Source organism: Panthera pardus, unplaced genomic scaffold (genome assembly GCF_024362965.1).
Source record: "Panthera pardus isolate Hobbes unplaced genomic scaffold, ASM2436296v1 HiC_scaffold_24, whole genome shotgun sequence".
NCBI classification, from domain to species: Eukaryota; Metazoa; Chordata; class Mammalia; order Carnivora; family Felidae; genus Panthera; species Panthera pardus.
The window spans coordinates 97986853-98004530 of NW_026526810.1; the positions used below are offsets into that span (position 1 = coordinate 97986853).

General features: G+C 40.6%; 1 long non-coding RNA gene across 1 annotated transcript in view; it reads left to right on the plus strand.

Annotated features, from left to right (window-relative positions):
* The window catches only part of LOC109268402 (uncharacterized), a 302440-nt gene that overhangs the window by 276754 nt on the left and 8008 nt on the right, over window positions 1-17678 (plus strand). Inside the window, exon 5 of the long non-coding RNA XR_002080637.2 lies at window positions 1085-1322. This is a non-coding gene — a long non-coding RNA (uncharacterized LOC109268402). The remainder of the gene's footprint in view (window positions 1-1084; window positions 1323-17678) is intronic.

The following is a 17678-nucleotide window of genomic DNA, read 5'->3' on the forward strand; positions in this document are numbered from 1 at the left end:
GCATTTATTCTCTAGGGTTTGGGTAGCTGGAGAGATTCAGAACATAGAAGCTTCTAGAACATCAGCAGATATGCTATGACTCAGTCATTAGGACTGGAGAGGTAACAAGAGTTCACTGATCATTTGCACTCAGATATTCATGGAGAGAACCAACAAGCAATGATTCTGTTTACTATCTCTTCCATAAACCATGGGTAATGAGATCAGTGATTGTTTGCGATGCTGGCTAGCACTGAACATACAAACTGTCCATTGAGTTTCCCTTAGAGTTGATATGCAGGATAGTGTAAAGGGGAAGAACTTTGGATCTGGGGGAGAGACAGACATAGGTCTGAGTCTCAAATCTGCCACTTCTTAGCTGTGAGATGCTAGACAAACAACCCAACCTCAAAACCTCAACATCTTCATCTGTGAAATGGGGAAAATAAGAATGGTGACCAAAAAGTGCTGTTGTGAAGTTTCAATAAGACAACAGAGAGCCTGGCACATAGCAAGTGCTCAATAGATGCCAGTTATGTCACTTATATTAAAGACAATAGTTTCCTTCTGTATTCAGATTGACCAGTGTAGTGTCTGATCTCCACATGACTGGCCCAGACCTGCTGTCCCCCTCTATTGCATGTGATGTCCCCCTCTACTGCAAGCGTGTGGTGTCCTTGGACGTAGCAGCTTCCTTTGTGATCTAAGGCTCTGGTCAGTGGAGAAGAGCTCAGCACTGCCACACAGCTGGGAAGTGTCCTGGGTATGCATCTAAAGCTGGGAACTGGCCTCAGGGAGAATTGTTTTGGAGATAAAGAAGTTGCTATTTTGGCTTACTCACAGCAAGGATTCACTGATGGCACAAAAAGAGTGTTTTTTGTCCACTCCTATTGCAGATACATTCCAGCTGTTTTCGGCTGAACTGCCCTTGTTCCCCACCCTTAGATAATCCAAATATTTCTCTTAGGTATATCCTTTCTTCTTAAAAAGGAGGAAAAAATAGAAAAGGAAAAGGTGTTTTCACTCTAGTAAAGAGGACGGGAGAGGTAACTCACCACTCATTTACATCAGTTTTTTCCTCTTTTTCTCTCCCTATACCTCAAAGCTCTGGAAGATATACATGATAAAAGCACCCTGTCAACCACGGACACATCCCACAGCCATTTCCCCTTGTGACAGCTCATAAAATGCTGCATAAGAGTTCCTGTGTGAGTATGAGAAAATACTGAAACAACGTCAAGAGAGTCAAGCAAAAGGCAACTGGTCCCCCCTGGATCCGTCTTCATTGGGTCCCACTGGACAACTTTTTGCCGGATGAACTGTAGAGACTGGTAATACCACAGGTGAGTGGTACCCAGTTAGCAGGTAGGCACAGGGCAGAGTTTATCTGGTGGCTGCAGCCATTCAGAACTCAATCTTCCCCATTCCCCAGTAAGCTAGAGATTTTCTGTCAGGAATATTTTTTTTTTTTTAGCTTTGAGAATTCAGAGAATGATCAAGAAAAATGCGAACTCAGTGTGCTCTCAGATTCATTTCCCATCCTCTTCTCTGCTCTCCAAGGTGGTGAGGCTGAACCTGCCTGCAGGCTGATTCTTAGAGTCTCATGTTAGTTGGCTTCTGGCTTTTGAGCATCGCAAGATACTGGCCAGAGGCTATAGTGTGGGGTTAGGAGTAGGGGTGCAGGAGGAAGGGTACACACAGGACAGCTCTCTGCTTTGAATGGCTTCTCCAGCAGTGACTGCTTCTTTCCTTTGGCTCAGTTCCCACTGGACAGGTCTGCTGTGGTACCAGCTACTGTCTGGTGGCCTTGGCTCTGGGTTCTGGGACCTCCATTTACAACCCTTTGTCTCTCTGCTGTTGTTTATCTCTGCTTGGCTTCACTATCTCTTGTTTGGCTTCCAGCTCTTCTATCACCCCTGTAACTATCTCCCAGCATGGATTTCTCTTTAAAAAAAGATAGTGGTTTCCTTGTTGGACCCTGACTATTACAAGTAGATGGGTGGGAAGAAAGCAAGTATATTTAAATACTTTTCAACCAATAAATACAGGGAACATTTGTTACTACATTACCTTGGAAACAAGCTGACTTGCTTAACACAAACATTTGGAAGCCACTCATAATTAGACCTTTACCGTCTCAACAATGTAAAATAGTTTTGAAATCTGAAAGTCAAGGAAAATGTATTAAATATGCAACAGAGAAAGATGAAAGGTCTCCCAGTATTCCCTTTCACCCCATCTTGCAGAGCTCATGTTCACTGCCTGTATTACTTCTTCCCCTTTGGCTCCCTGTGCAGAAAAAGAGCAGGGGCATGGGTACATGTGAGCAAAGCATTCTCTGGAACTTCTTGGGTTCTTTTGTTCCTTTGCCTCAAGGGCTGAGTGAGTGAGACAGATTTATTTGTGCCAGGAAAACTGTATGTTGTGGTAAGCAACTCCCTCTTTTTTCTTGGCTCCATTAGGCCCTCATTCTATTGGAGTCTGAGGTTTGAGTAAAAATGCAAAAACATACTTTCTATTATGATCTGCAGTTTTTCAGAGGAGAACCCTCATAAATGTTCAATACAGCTTTTATATATGAGATGCATAAAGTGCGGTAAATATACACACAGTCATTTGTGTTTTTGCTGCTCTGAAAAGCATGCTTTAAAAACTAGAATTTCAAAGTAGCCTACTTGAGGACATTTAATTCCACCTGGGACGTGGGTGGCGCGAGACCCAGGGGCAGCTCAGGCACTGTATTGACTTTGTGCACCTTTAGCCACAAGGCAGGAATTCACAGCAAACCAGCTTCTTAGTATAGTTCCAATAAAATCAGAAGCATCCAGGCCAGTTATAAAACAAGGCTTTCATTTATAGAAGGAAAGTGTTATATAGAGTGATATTCAACTGCTGAAGAAGCCATCTTGATTCATTTGATAGCAACAGCCTGTTGGAATTTTCTGGGCGCTTTACAGGTCTCTAAACCTTCTAAATGAACAAAACTGACATGAGTTGTGTTACTTACCTATACTTAACAAAAATGAGCTTATCCCCAACTGTACTTTAAAAAAGGTAAAAAGATGTATTTCAAAGAATCATTTATGGATTTAAAAAGATTATTTCCCATACCAGAGCCGAAGAGGCGCAGAATACCATACAATTCAAACAAGGGCTTTTGTAGTAGTTCCACTGCTTAGAATTCTTCAGCTAGCACGATGCTTATGTGACAAGATGATTTGTTGAGACATTATTTTTCCGATGTTCCTCTTTTCTCTAGTTTCGAGCAGCGAGGCAGTTTTTTGTGTTCTCTTGACCCAGGAGATGTCCCTGTCTCTTGTCAGCAGCCTTACCTCATTAAGGGGATTATGTTGGGGGTGTGCAAGGGGAAGAGTTGGATAAGTGTATGCTCCTTCTCACTGGTGTATCTACTACTAAGTAAAGCAGAGGAGGGACAATGCAATTCCCATGACATACTTTCCAGAACTGAAATGCACAATAGCAGCTTATTGAATGAAGCTTCCTCACGGTCATACAGTTAGTAAGTGCTGTAACAGAATTTGAAATCTTATAATAAATACAAAATAAATATGAAATAATAAGTGTTAACTGTGATTGTGAACATCATTATTAATTATATATTATATATTATATGATTATATATAATTATATTGTTAATATTATATATTATTATATATTAATTTTATACATATATATATATATATATATATATATATATTAACCTTGTGACCCCCAGTTCTATCCCTAAAACTCAATTTTCTTCATATATTCTGTGAACATAACAACACTTCTTGGGATGTGGAGAGCTGATATTTACAGATCAGAAAGTCGTGATCATTGCTTAAAGTACACCACCAACCTTATTCCATTTTCTTTTCCTTATTTCCATAATCAAATAATACAAGCTACCAAAACATTTTTCTAAGCTACCATTTAAACCTATCACTTTCTGCTGTCCTCTCTCCTTTACCTATCCCCCCCCCCCCAGCTTGGCCCCAATTCTCCACTCCTTTCCCCACCCCACCCCCAACGCATAATTCCTGGTAGGTTGGCTGGAGGTTGAAACAGTCTCATATTACATGGCTTCTGTCTTCAACAGTCCTGAACTCTTTTTTTCTTTAAATCTATATTTAAATGTTTATTTTGAGAGAGAGAGAGAGAGAGAGAGAGAGAGTGAGCAGGGGAGGTACAGAGAGAGAGGGAGAGAGAGAATCCCAAGCAGGCTTGCCCTGTCAGCAAGGAGTCTGAATCAGGCTCAATCTTACAAACTGTGAAATCACGACCTGAGCTGGGCACTTAACCAACTGATTCGGGCACTTGACCAACTGAGCCAGCCAGGTGCCCCAATAATCCTGAATTCTTATTGTCATTTGGGAGTTTGTTTGTTCATTTATACCAACAATTGAGAATAATTCACATGCCATAAAGTCCATTCTTTTAAAGTGTATAATTCAGAGGTTTTTTAGTATATTTAGTGTTGTGTAATCATAACCACTAATTTTAGAATATTTTCATTACCACAAAAGAAACCCTGTACAATCCCATGTTTTACAGATATTATGAAAAATATCTGAGAACTGATTATTGCAATTACACGTGGATATCAGGTAATCTACAGAACAAATACTTTTTTAAAACAAACTTTTTTTTAATACTTTGTAGAGCTGTTTGTTTACTTGGCTAAACAGCCTAGAATAGAAAGTTCACGTTCATGTCCTATGTCCCAACAATCCTATCTCTAGCTTTTTGTGAAATAGAAATATAAGACTATGTGAACTAGAAGATAGGTATGAGAAAGTTCATAGCAGCATTATTTATAACAGCCTTAAACTAAAAACAGCCAAATGCCCATCGACAATAGAGTGGATAAATTAATTATGGTGTATTCATAAAATTGAATGCCTTATCAGGGCACCTGGGTAGCTCAGTGGGTTAAGCATCTGACCTCAGCTCAGGTCAAGACCTCACAGTTCGTGAGTTCAAGCCCTGCATTGGGCTTTGTGCTGACAGCTCAGAGCCTGGATCCTGCTTCAGATTCTGTGTCTCCCTCTCTCTCTGCCCCTCCCCTGCTCGTGCTCTGTCTCTCTGTCTCTCAAAAACAAGTGAATATTAAAAAAAATTTTTAAAAATTGAATGTCCTATAGCAATAAAAAATTACAAGCTATAACCATATGCAATAGCACATAAAAATTAAAAATTTCACAAAAACAGTATTGGACCAAATGGCTGCAGTACTATCCCTTTGATATGAAGTCCCTCCAAAAGGAAAAAAGAAACTATAGTGTACTGACTTATATATAATACTTTCTAGAGTACAAGTATAATGAAAAACAAGGGAGTGATTACTATATATGTTAGTATAGTGATTACCTTTGGGGTGGGATGAGGGGGTTATGTTTGGCATGGGATGCCAGTAGGGTTCTATTTCTTCATCTGGGTAGTGCCTATAGAGGTATGTGCATCATGCTATTTTATTAGGCTTTTACATTTGTTTACAAAATGTTTACATTTTATGTACTTTTTAGTTTGCATATCAAATAATAATAATAAAGGCAGCATGGGGAATCTAGCTGGTTAACCTATACACCTGAGATGAGGAGAAGGTATTGAGCAACCTCATAGCCTCACAAAGCCAAAGCCACCAAGAAGGGAGTAAATCTCAGGCCTGTGGTTTTCAGGCTAGGCTCCAACCCCTGCAGAGCTCTGTGAGGATGCCCGAAGAGCTCTGTGGAGATGCCCCCAGGACTGCCTTGGTCAACAAAGGAATGGAGGCAACTTCCAGATTTCCATCCTCGTTTAAAAAGCAACTTTACTTATATCTGTTTTATACCCTTTGGTATATAATTTCCATTGAAAGGGGAGTTCTAGTCTTGAACCCCACTGCTGCAGTGTCTATTAACATTTTAAATGTGCATACTCTTGAGGAATTCTATTTTGAGGAAGCCATTATACAGAAATATTGTAAAATGTACAAAGATACACGTATGAGGGTGTTCTCCCTGATATTTCTGTAGCAGCAAAAAAATAAAAAAAAAACAACAGAAGTGTTAATTAATTAAATATATTATTGTATGTTCATATATGGTGGGCGATTAAACCATTACAGTAGAATGCAGCATATCCAGATGAGTGCTTCTCGATCTTCTATCAGCCAGTGACTCCTCTTTGTAATGGATATTTTGTAATTCCCCCTTTACTATTGCAAAACAAAATGCACAGATAATATAACCTTAGGTAATTAGTTTTTTAGAAATCAATATTGCATTTAACTAAAATATGAGGTAGAAATGAAAGAAAAGCAATTATGTCTGAGATGTATTTATTCTATGTGTCCACTTGATTGGGGCACAGAGTGCCCAGATATTTATTTGGTCAGTCACTATTCTGTGTGTGTCCGTGAGGGTATTTTCGGATGAGATTAACATTGTTTAAATTTTTGTTAAGTCTATTTGTTTATTTTGAGAGAGAGACAGAGCATATGAGCAAGGGAGGGGCAGAGAGAGGGAGAGAGAGAGAATCCCAAGAAGGCTCCACACTGCCAGCACAGAGCCTGATGTGGGGCTCAGATCCACGAACTGTGAGATCGTGAACTGAGCCAAAGTCAAGAGCCAAGTCAAGACCGGATGTTTAACCTGCTGAGCCACCCTGGCGCCCCTGGAGAGGACTAACATTTAAATCAGTAGACTAAATAGAGCAAATTGTCCTTCCTGTGGTGGGTGAGCTTCACTCCATCAGTTGGAGGCCTGAATAGAACAAATAGGCTGATTCTCACTAGGTAAGAAGCAATTCCTCCTGCCTCACTGCCTTCAAACTGGGACATGTTGTTGTTGTTATTCTTGTTGCTCTTGTTGTTTTTCCCACCTTTGGACTTGAATTGAAATGTCAGCTCTTCCTGGGTCCCAACCCTGCTGGCCTTCAGACAAGAACGATGCCATTGGCTTTTTTGGGTTGCCAAGTCACTCTTGGGACTTGTCAGCCTCTAAAACCACGTGAATCAATTCCTAACAATAAATCTCTTTACATTAATCAGGAGAACCCTGATGAATGCAATATCTTATTTAATTATGTAAATGTTCAGGCACAATGAAATTACCAGGTAAAAAAGAGTGCTATCTGATGCTTTGAGGCAATAGCTACAAATGCAGACAAGTCGCATAGATATGATTCCAAACAAAAGAAATGCAAAGTTCTCTCCCTTTATAGTAATCGTATTTTTTGAAAATTCAGAAAGCATTATGTATATTAAAATGATGGTTTGTGTTCACTTGAATAACAACATAAGGTCCTTGCCTCAAATAATTCTAAATTCACAAACTGTGCGTGAGATCATGACCTGAGCAGAAGTCAGATACTTAACCGACTGAGCCACCCGGTGCTCCCGTTTATTCCAGTTTAATAACTATAACCATTTAGGAAATCTCTCTGCCATAAGCAAAGGCCAAGCAGCTTGTAAGCAGACATACCAAGGTCTTTTTTTCTCGGCTAATGCCTACTCAGAGAACTATGTAATTAGAATTACGCTTTGGTGAAGAGCCATTGTTTTGTATTTTTATTTGTGTGTGTAGAAGGGAAAGAATCTCTGACTCACTGGGGAGGGCACATTGTCCCAACCGTGGGGAAGAAAATAAAACTCTGACTTTTTTTTTTTAATTTTTAAAAATTAATTCACTCATTTTTAAGAGAGACAGAGCATGAGCAGGGGAGGGGCAGAGAGAGAGGGAGACACAGAATCTGAAGCAGGATCATGAAGGCTCTGAGCTGTCAGCACAGAGCACGATGCGGGGCGTGAACTTACAAACCACGAGATCATGACCTGTGAAAATGATCACCTTTCTTAGGAATTTGTAGGTATAAAAATCAACTCACCGTACTAGTAAGCTAGTAGAAATGCAGGATAGGCTCATTCAAAATTGGGACGATCGTGCAGCATCATTTGGAACAGAGAAACTTTTAAACTGGCAAAGGGACACACATGCAGTGCTGAGGCCACTGCTCTCTTTGAGTTTTGGAACTAATAGATTTTTCCTCCATGGTTCATTTCCTGCTTATCTGTATATTGCAGCACGTACCTCCCCCTATCAAAACGTGGCTTCAAAACCAACACCTGCAGGGGGCGTTTTGCAATCAAAGCTATAAGTACAAGGTGATGCTGAAAAGCAAATATATATTCTGGGGATCTTGATTTGCTTTCAATTTTCCATGCTTTGGTGCATGAATGATGTTGGGTTATTTAAAATCATTTCCAAGGAGTCTTTTAAAAATATTTAAGCTACAGAGTTCAAAGTGCATATACAATTTAATTCTGCTAAAATAAACCATAGCCATGTGAACTTGAAAAGATCTAGACTTTTATTTTGATGTTGATTATTTATTAAGAAGTCAAACAGTCATCTATTTAATCAAAGGGCATTTGCTTCAAATTGCTTCCATCCATTGTCCTTACCATGAAAGACTGATTGTGCTTTGAACTAGGCTCCTTTTTTTTATGGGAGAGATAAAGAAAAATTCTTATAAAAGAACATGCACATCAAAGAATCAGCTCCCTAAAACATTTTCCTTTTATACATGTTGGCTACATGCCTACATCTGTTCATAAATTGATATGCAATCTTTTTTTGTGTACATTTGCCATTACTGAATGTTACCTCCTTCAAAGATGAAAATACCAACAGATTGGAAAGTCAACTTAAGATGAGAAATAGCATAGAAAAGTCTGTGGCTTATGGCTATTTGTTGTCTTGTATCTTTGCATTAGGTCTATCATAACCTTCTGTTTAATCTGAGATTGAGTCTTTAATAATTTATTAGCAAATAAAAATATGATGAGAAGTGGCCAAAACCAAGATATGAGAATGTACCAGAAATCTGGTATTGACTATAATATTTAATAAAAACACCTTATTTTCTGGCTAGGCCCAATTAGATCCCAGATCCTCATCTTAGGTAACAGTTGAGATAAAAGAAAAAAAATTGTCCACAAACGACATGAAGGAATGCAAAACAGAGGAATCTTGATTATTTTTTCCCCTTCCAAACAACCCAGGGGAAGGAGAATTTTGCAAATGGAGGCTGAAATAAGAAATGGATGGGGAAAAGTTCTCTGAAAGAGCAAAGTGGAGGAGGGGGTGGGAAAGCCTTGATGGAGGTTCCTCGTAACAGACAAGGAAGGGTCAGTGAACTTTAGGCACGAGAGCATCTAAAATTAAAAATCAAGTGTTTCATTTCCCTCTCTTGGAATTTTCCCCATCACCACCAAATCTTTCATATGTCAGATACTTATAACACGGTGATAGTGCCGCTTTGGGGAATGAAGTGAGATCTTCAGATTTGGGCCATAGATGCCAAGAGAGAATTAAGGTTGCCAGAAGTGGTAAGATCACTAAAGGAAACAGATCACTTAAGCAGGAGTAGGAATTCAAAACAAAAGGAGACATTTGTGCAAACAGTCTGGTCTGGGGATCCTCAGAAACACCAGCAGAGGACACATGTAGAGGATGGAATTATATTTCTCATATCATCATTCAGTAGGACTGCTGAGGGTCACAGTTGACTGACAGTTTCCAGCTGCCTCACCTAGAGCCACATGGCACTCACACCCAAGCCACGCTTCCCAGGCTGCTCCTGTCCAATGACTAAGCCAGTGACCAAGCAAGGTATCCTAACTAAGCCAATGACTTGAGCTGGGCCATGCCTCCCTCCTGCAGGACTCCTTAGAGGCAGTCTTCCCTGGGGCCCTCCACCAGCCCCTCTAAGGTATCCTAACTAAGCCAATGACTTGAGCTGGGCCATGCCTCCCTCCTGCAGGACTCCTTAGAGGCAGTCTTCCCTGGGGCCCTCCACCAGCCCCTCTGAGGCTTTCTCTGAACTACACTGTCATCTGAGCCTCTTCCCACCCAATCCTTCCCTACCTCTCTCCTTCTGCAGGAGTTACCTGCACTGCAATCTGAAGGTTCTCCATACCTACCACTGCTCCCTTCCCTTCCTCCTCCCCCAGGAAACCTCTTGCATGGCTAACACAACTTAGTGTGTACTTCTTGAAGGACCTAGACTAACATAGGTGGTACCAAGTGTTGGGTCTGGGAAAACGAACATTAAGACAGGGCTTGGGGGGTGCCTGGGTGGCTCAGTTGGTTAAGCGTCCAACTTTGACTCAGGTCATGATCTCACAGTTCATGGGCTCGAGCCCTGCGTTGGGCTCAGTGCTGACATCTCAGAGCCTGGAGCCTTCTTCAGATTCTGTGTCTCCCTCGCTCTCTGCCCCTCCCCCACTCATGATCTGTCTCTGTCTCAAACATAAATAAAACATTAAAAAAAAAAAAGACGGGGCTTGGGACTGGCACCCTCACTGGCTAGCTGTCACAAAGGGCTCTATCCTGAATAGAACGTGGGGGCCGTGATAGAGTCTCTGGCATGAGGTGAGAGCCCAGTTGCTGAAGGTTTCCCCAATGGTGACCTTAGAAAATGTCCCGTTAGAGAGAAATGCAGTGATTCTGACATGTGAAAGATATCAGGGAGTAATGCCTACAAGGAGTGGAATTGCCTTATTTTTAACAAACCATATTGATGTCCTTTGATGGGATAATGAGAAATTGAGGGCAGTTAACAAACCATTAAAGGCTAAGTGTGTGAGCCAGAGGGCCCTGACAGCTTAAGAAAAGATCTTTATCTTCTAAAATGGAAGAGTAAAAACAGCCCAGGAGCAGAAAGAAGCTATGACAGAGTCACAGAGCTCCAGCGATGTTTAAATGCTCAGACCAGACAGGTCTTTCGTGCTAAGGTCAGGGCCTTGGCTGGGAACCCCTGGGACCCTGAACACTCAGGGCTTTCAGAGGCGGCTACCCTTCCCTAGTAGGGAGCTATCCCCCCTCCTGCCTGCAGTTGCTAGGGCAGAGACATTTCCCCTGCGAGGCAACAGGTGCTCCCGCTCAGGAGCTACTCCTGCCTCCTCTCCGGGCTACCAGAGTGATGAGCAGGGCTAAATAAATCTTCATGTGACCTGGACAGGGATGTACGGGGCCTGATAAGAGAAAGGAGGAAATTACACCCTAAAAGAATTATAAGAATTCACCAGCATGTACCATTAAGAATGAGTGGATTACCCCTGGAATTAGATTGAGAGGGTGCTTGATCAAGAGGGTTGGAACAAAAGAATGGTTAAGTGAGAATTCATTGATTTGGGGGGCTCTGGTGAGGCCCCAGAGGATCAGGTAAACTCACGGTTAGGGTGGCTCTTAGAAGACTAGAGATGGCTGATGTCGGGTCAAGTGGAGAGGCCAGAGTTATTCTGGCCAGCAGAAAAGGGGAGCAAAACAGGAGGATGAAGCTGCTGGAAGGGAGCGTGCCAGCGTGGATGTGTCGTGGAAGGCCAAAAGTTTCGAGTTTGAGCACGGCATCTTCACATCTATCTACTCACACCAAGACCACACTTCTCCGGGTCACTCCCGGGCTGGAACTCAGTGTGGGTACCTGAGCTGAACCCGCCCAGCATGAGGCTCCTCTACCACACAGAGCTCAGACTTTCTCAGAACTGCACTGCGATTTAGGGTCCCCTAGCCAATCCTTCCTTTTCTGCTCTCATTTCATAGATCCCAGACCTGCACTGTGGACTGAAGTCTCTCCCTACCATTTCTTTATTTTATTTTATTTTTTTATTTTGAGGAACAGTGAGAGTGAGCACAGGGGAGGGGCAGAGAGAGAGAGAGAGAGAGAGAGAGAGAATAGGAAGGGGACTCCAGGCTGTCAGCACAGAGCCTGACTCGGGGCTGGGGCTGGAACTCATGAACCATGAGATCATGACCTGAGCCAGAATCAAGAGTCAGACTCTTAACCAGCTGAGCCACCCAGGTGCCTCTCTCCCTACCCATTTCTGCTGCTTTCTCCACGTTCACAAGCATTTCCACCACCAAATCTCTTGTGTGTCTAATCTCACTTTGGACTGCTTCTTAGAGGACGTGAACTGCCGAAGCGCACAACTCAGCTACATGTGACACGTTTTACTGGCACCTTTATTTCCCGAGCATGCACCACACCTCCCTGTCTCCTTGTGTGTCCAGCAGTTTTTGTTGAAATCTGGACATTTCATATAATATATTAGTGCAGCTCTGGATTCTCATTTTTCCGCTCATGAAGATTGTTGTTGTTAGGGTTTTGCTTATTTCTTTGTTTCGTGCTTTCCCTGGCAAGATCTGTGACATCGGTCTCCTCTCTGGTCTGTGAATGCTGATGTCTCTGCTTCACGGGTTTTTTGTTTGTTTGTTTTGTTTTTAAAAATCTTCTGGTTTTTATTTTTAACCTTGCTTCTGTGAAGTCACCCCTGTGTCTGCATTGTCTTGGTTAGACAGAGGTTGGATCGAGGTTGTACTCAACCACTTCAAGCCCGTAAGGCTTCTGTTCTCTGCCGATAAATATATATGAGAGTACAGGGGGCGACATTCAAAGCTCATGCCATGTTCAAGTATGCCCAGGCTTCTGCCCTTTGCTGGGCCCTTTTATGTTCAGCTTCAGTGTGAGCGAGGCATTGTAACTGGTTTGGGTTTTCTCCATTAGAAGCAGCACGCGCACACGCACACACACACACACACACACACACACACACACAACCACACAAGAAATATGCCTTCTCCCACAATGACTACACACTCAGGCTGGCAGAGCTGTGAGCCTTTCCTACTCAACTAGGGCTGTGTTGTCACTCTTACCAATAACACTGCTGGGTGCAGGCTTTTCCCACCACGCCGCATTGAGGAAGCCCCTTCCCCCAGTCGGGGAGAAGCTGCTGGTCCTTAGGACCTGCCCTGCCCTGGAAAGCTTCCTTGTCCACTGAGCTGGAGGAGGGATGGGGGCGGCCAAGTCCAGAGAGCACCACAGATTCCCATGTTCCTACTTGGGAAGTTAAGCAGATTTTCAAATATAAATGCTCTCGGATTGTTGCGTGCTTTTGTTCATTTTCAGACTGTTAAAAGGTGATTTTTTTGTTTGCTGTTTTTTCCAGCTTTATAGTTGCTTTTCAGGTAGAAGATTTGCCAGTCTCCTCACTTGGTTATAACTGGGAATTTCATCTCTAAAACAGCATATATATATATATATATATATATATATATATATATGTTGTTGTTTGTTTGTTTGGTTGGTTTTTTGAGAGAGAGAGAGAGTGTGAGTGGGGGAGGTGCAGAGAGAGAGAGAGAGAGGAGGACAGAGGATCTGATGATGCCGGCTCTGCATGGATAACAGAGAGCCGGATGAAGGGCTCGATCTCACAAACTGCAAGATCATGACCTGAGCTGATGTCAGATGCTCAACTGACTGAGCTACCCAGGCACCCCTACAGCTTTTTTTTTTTTAAGTTTTTATTTAAATTCCAGTTAGTTAACATACAATGTAATATTAGTTTCAAGGGTAGGATTTAGTGACTCATCATTTCCATACGACACCTGGTGCTCATCACAAGTGCACTCCTTAATCCCCACCACCTATTTAACCCATCCCTCCACCCCTTCTCTCCTCTGGTAACCATCAGTTTGTTCTCTACAGGTAAGAGTTGGTTTCTTGGCTTGCCTCTCTCTCTCTTTTTCCCCCTATGCTTGTTTTGTTTCTTAAATTCCACATATGAATGAAATCATATGGTATTTGCCTTTCTCTGACTTATTTCACTTAGCATGATACTCTTTAGCCCCATCCATGTTGTTGCAAATGGCAATATTTCATTCTTTTTTATGGCTGAGTAATAATCCATTGTATATATACACCATATCTTCGTTATCCATTCATCAGTCGGTGGACATTTGGGCTCTCTCCATAATTTGACTACTGTATATAGCGCTGCTATAAACATTGAGGTGCATGTATCCCTTTGAATCAGTATTTTTACAAATTAGTAATTCTCCAAATTTGAAGGGGCACATGCAGCCTGGTGTTTATAGCAGCATTATCAACAATAGTCAAGTTATGGAAAGAGCCCAAATATCTACAATAGCTTCTTAGTTCTTATTTCTGACTCTAGCCTTTCTCCCCTCCAACTCCACACTGAAGAGTATGTGATCATGCTAACATATAAATATGATTGTATCTCTCTCATAATTTAAATCCTTTCATGGCTTTCCATTTTCCTTGGATTAAGCTCCTTATAAGACTCATAATCTGGGTTCTGCTTGCTTTTCTAGCTTTCCTTTTACTACTTCTCCCAATAAGCCTTTGTTCTCCTTGGACTAGACATTGCTCATGCCACACTTTCATCTACCCATGGGACTCAACATATGTCTTTCTCCCTGCAATACTCACAACCTACCTCAGACTCCTTCCTTCTCTGCCTCACCCCTCCCAGCCCCGGGTTTTACTTTCCTGACTCTTGTTCACTCTTCAGATTTCAGTTTAGGTATCATTTCCTTCCAGGATCACCCTTACTACATTCACTCCTCTCAATTCCAGCTTGGTGCCTTTGATCTGGGTTCCCATCACCTGTTACATCTTTCCCTATTCTAGACCTGATCACACTGTTGATGTCATTGCTGTTTAATTGTCTCTTCCACTAGAATGTAAAGTCCACAGGGGCAGAGACTAGGGCTGTGTGTTCATGGCTGTGGTCCTAGCACTGAGGCCAATGCCACTTCGACTGCAAAATACTTGTTAAATGAAAACAAATGACTAAAGGCCTGCTTAAATCAGGAGTCAGCAACCTTTTTCTGTAAAGGGCCTGATAGTAAATATTTTAGGCTTCATGGACCAGAAAGTCTCTTTTGTGACCGCTCACTCTGATTTCTTAGCAGCCATGGAAAATATAACAAATGGGCATGGATTGGTTCCAGTTCAACTTTATAGAACCTGGTGGCTGTCCCATGGGTTGTGCTTTACAAATCTCTGAATTAAGTGAATGAGTGATAGGTGGTTATGAAGTGAGTCAATGAATTAACTAAACTCTAATTTGTAGTTCTTTTGCAAATAATTAAAGCCCACCGTTTTCTCTACCTTTGGTCTAACCAAGAAAAATAAGGAATTAGCATTTCACACATAACAATTCCCCCTCAGGAACAAAATTTATGTCGTTTTATATTTTAATACAGAACTGTCTCAGGGAGTGTTGGTTTCTTCTTTGTCTCTCTTCCCTTAATCTTTATTTTCTTATTTCTTCTTATTTCACATAATCCAAGGCACAAGGTTAAGCAAAGAAATCAAGATGGTAATTAACATGGTTAAATGGCAATTTACATAGTGTACTGAGCATAACTGTAGAGAACAGTGAAGAAATACGTAGGGGCACCTGGGTGTCTCAGCTGGTTGAGCATCTGATTTTTGGCTCAGATTGTGATCCCAGAGTTGTGGAATCAAGCCCTGCATCAGACTCCATGCTGAGTGTGCAGCCTGTTTGAGTGTTGTCTCTCTCTCTCTCTCTCTCTCAAATTAAAAAAAATAAAGGGGGTACCTGGTTGGCTGAGTCGGTTGAGGGACTGACCCTTGATTTCGGATGGAGCCCTATGTCAGGCTTTTTGCTGGATGTGGAGCCTGCTTAAGATTCTGTCTCCTTCTTCCTCATCCCCTCCCTATCTTGTGTGCTCTCTGTCTCTCTCTCTCTTTCTCTCTCTCAAAAAAAATGCAAATTAGGAATATCATTGAAAGATGACAATTTGATGTTTTGAAGTTTCGTCTGTTTGGCATTATACCTTGCTTCCCTTTATCTACTTAATAATACCATGCTTTACATTATATACTTACTTTTTATTAGCACTGTAGTCAATTAATTAAATAAGAATTGGTCCATTAATAGATTTTACTTGCTCTTTAAGAATCACTGTGTTCTGGGGGCACCTGGGTGGCTCAGTCAGTTAAGCATCTGACTCTTGGTCTCAGCTCAGGTTATGATCTCATAGTTTGTGGGTTTGTATGTTGCGTCAGGCTCTGCACTGGCAGTGTGGAGCCTGCTTGGGATTCTCTCTCCCTCTCTTTCTGCCTCTCCCATGCACAGGTGCACTCTCTCTCTCTCACAATGAATTAAATAAACTTAAAAACAACAACAACAAAAAGAATCACTGTGTTCTGTTTTATGACTTTACATGTATAATTATGAAGAAAACCTACTTTAATTAGGAAATATTTTTAAAATTATTAGCAATTACATTATTATTACTAGCAATAATATTACATTATTACTAGCAATATACATTATTATTGTGGGTACAATTCATTATATGCCTTATAAAACTGGATTTGTATTTCCATTTTTTGATCAGGTATTGGGGCATTTGCCCTAAATGTGTATGTATATGTGTGTGTATATATATAGATATATAGATATAGATATAGATATAGATATAGATATAGATATAGATATCTATATCTCTCTCTATATATAGATATCTAGATATAGATATCTAGATATCTATATCTATATAGATATCTAGATATAGATATCTAGATATCTATATAGATATCTAGATATAGATATCTAGATATCTATATAGATATATAGATATAGATATCTAGATATCTATATAGATATATAGATATATGAGAATAGAATACTAGAATTAATCAGTAACATCTGAATACACAATGGTTTGTGAACTTTAAAAATTAGCACTCTCTGAATTCACTTCTAGGAGGATGTGTCTTTATCACTTAAGAAATAAGACATCTTATTCAAGATTTTTATTAGAATTTTTTTATGAAAGAAAAATTGTTCTCAGCTACTTCTTAAAATTTCTCAAAGTATTCACTCGTAGCCTTTCCACTAACAAAGCATACAGTGAGAATTCATATAACAGAGATTTCTTTGTTGATATAGAGAAAAACCTGATGTTATATTTCTGAAGTCACCTTCTACTCTTAGGGAATTTTGAGGAAAAAGATTCCAGGGAACAAGCAGAAATTACCTGGATCATCTTGCCTCTAGCAATCATGGGAAAAAGCCAGCCATCTTACATATTTACATCAGGTAGTTCAAGATCAACAGATTCACAATAGGTGGCTGAATTGATAATTTGTTTTATCTTAGTGGTTCATTTAATTGTAATCATTAACGCTTAGTGAAAGACTGTTCTAAAAACTCAGCAATTAGTCCTGGGAAATTGCATAAACAAAAAGCTATTTATCTCAGCATGAAATTCAATAAATACCACATTAAGCATAAGAGTTTCCAATTAAAAGAGGAGCCACATGTCTATACCTTCACACAATGATCTCTGAGAACCAAGTGGAATTGCATCTGTGTAAACTCAGGAACATATAATGCATTGCAAGTAGACTCCTTCTTCTAAGTGAGTTTGCACACATCGAGATAATGTTCCTTATCTCACAATGGCATTTCTGAAATCTCTATTTTAGTAGATGTTACTAAAAAAAAGAGGTGGGGAGTCAATGGTCAAATGTGTTGGGATATTTTGTATTAAACATTATACAGTAGTTGGCTTTATTTCCTACGGGACTTCTCTGATCTTTGAGTATGCTAAAATGTACTTTCGACTGGGAGAGGTGCGTGGTATATATTTTGCGAACTTATAACTGTGGAGCTCCATTTTCCTCTAAATATCTATTAGTGTGATGAGGAATCATTCCTTTTAAAAATGACATTGGAAGTCCCTTTTATAACATGACTTTTTAAATGAACTAGTTATAACCACTTATATGTTCTATTTTCCTACTTTTTGTAGCACCTTTAAAAAGTAATTTCGAACTTAAAGTTGTAAAAATAGTACAAAGAAATTTTATTT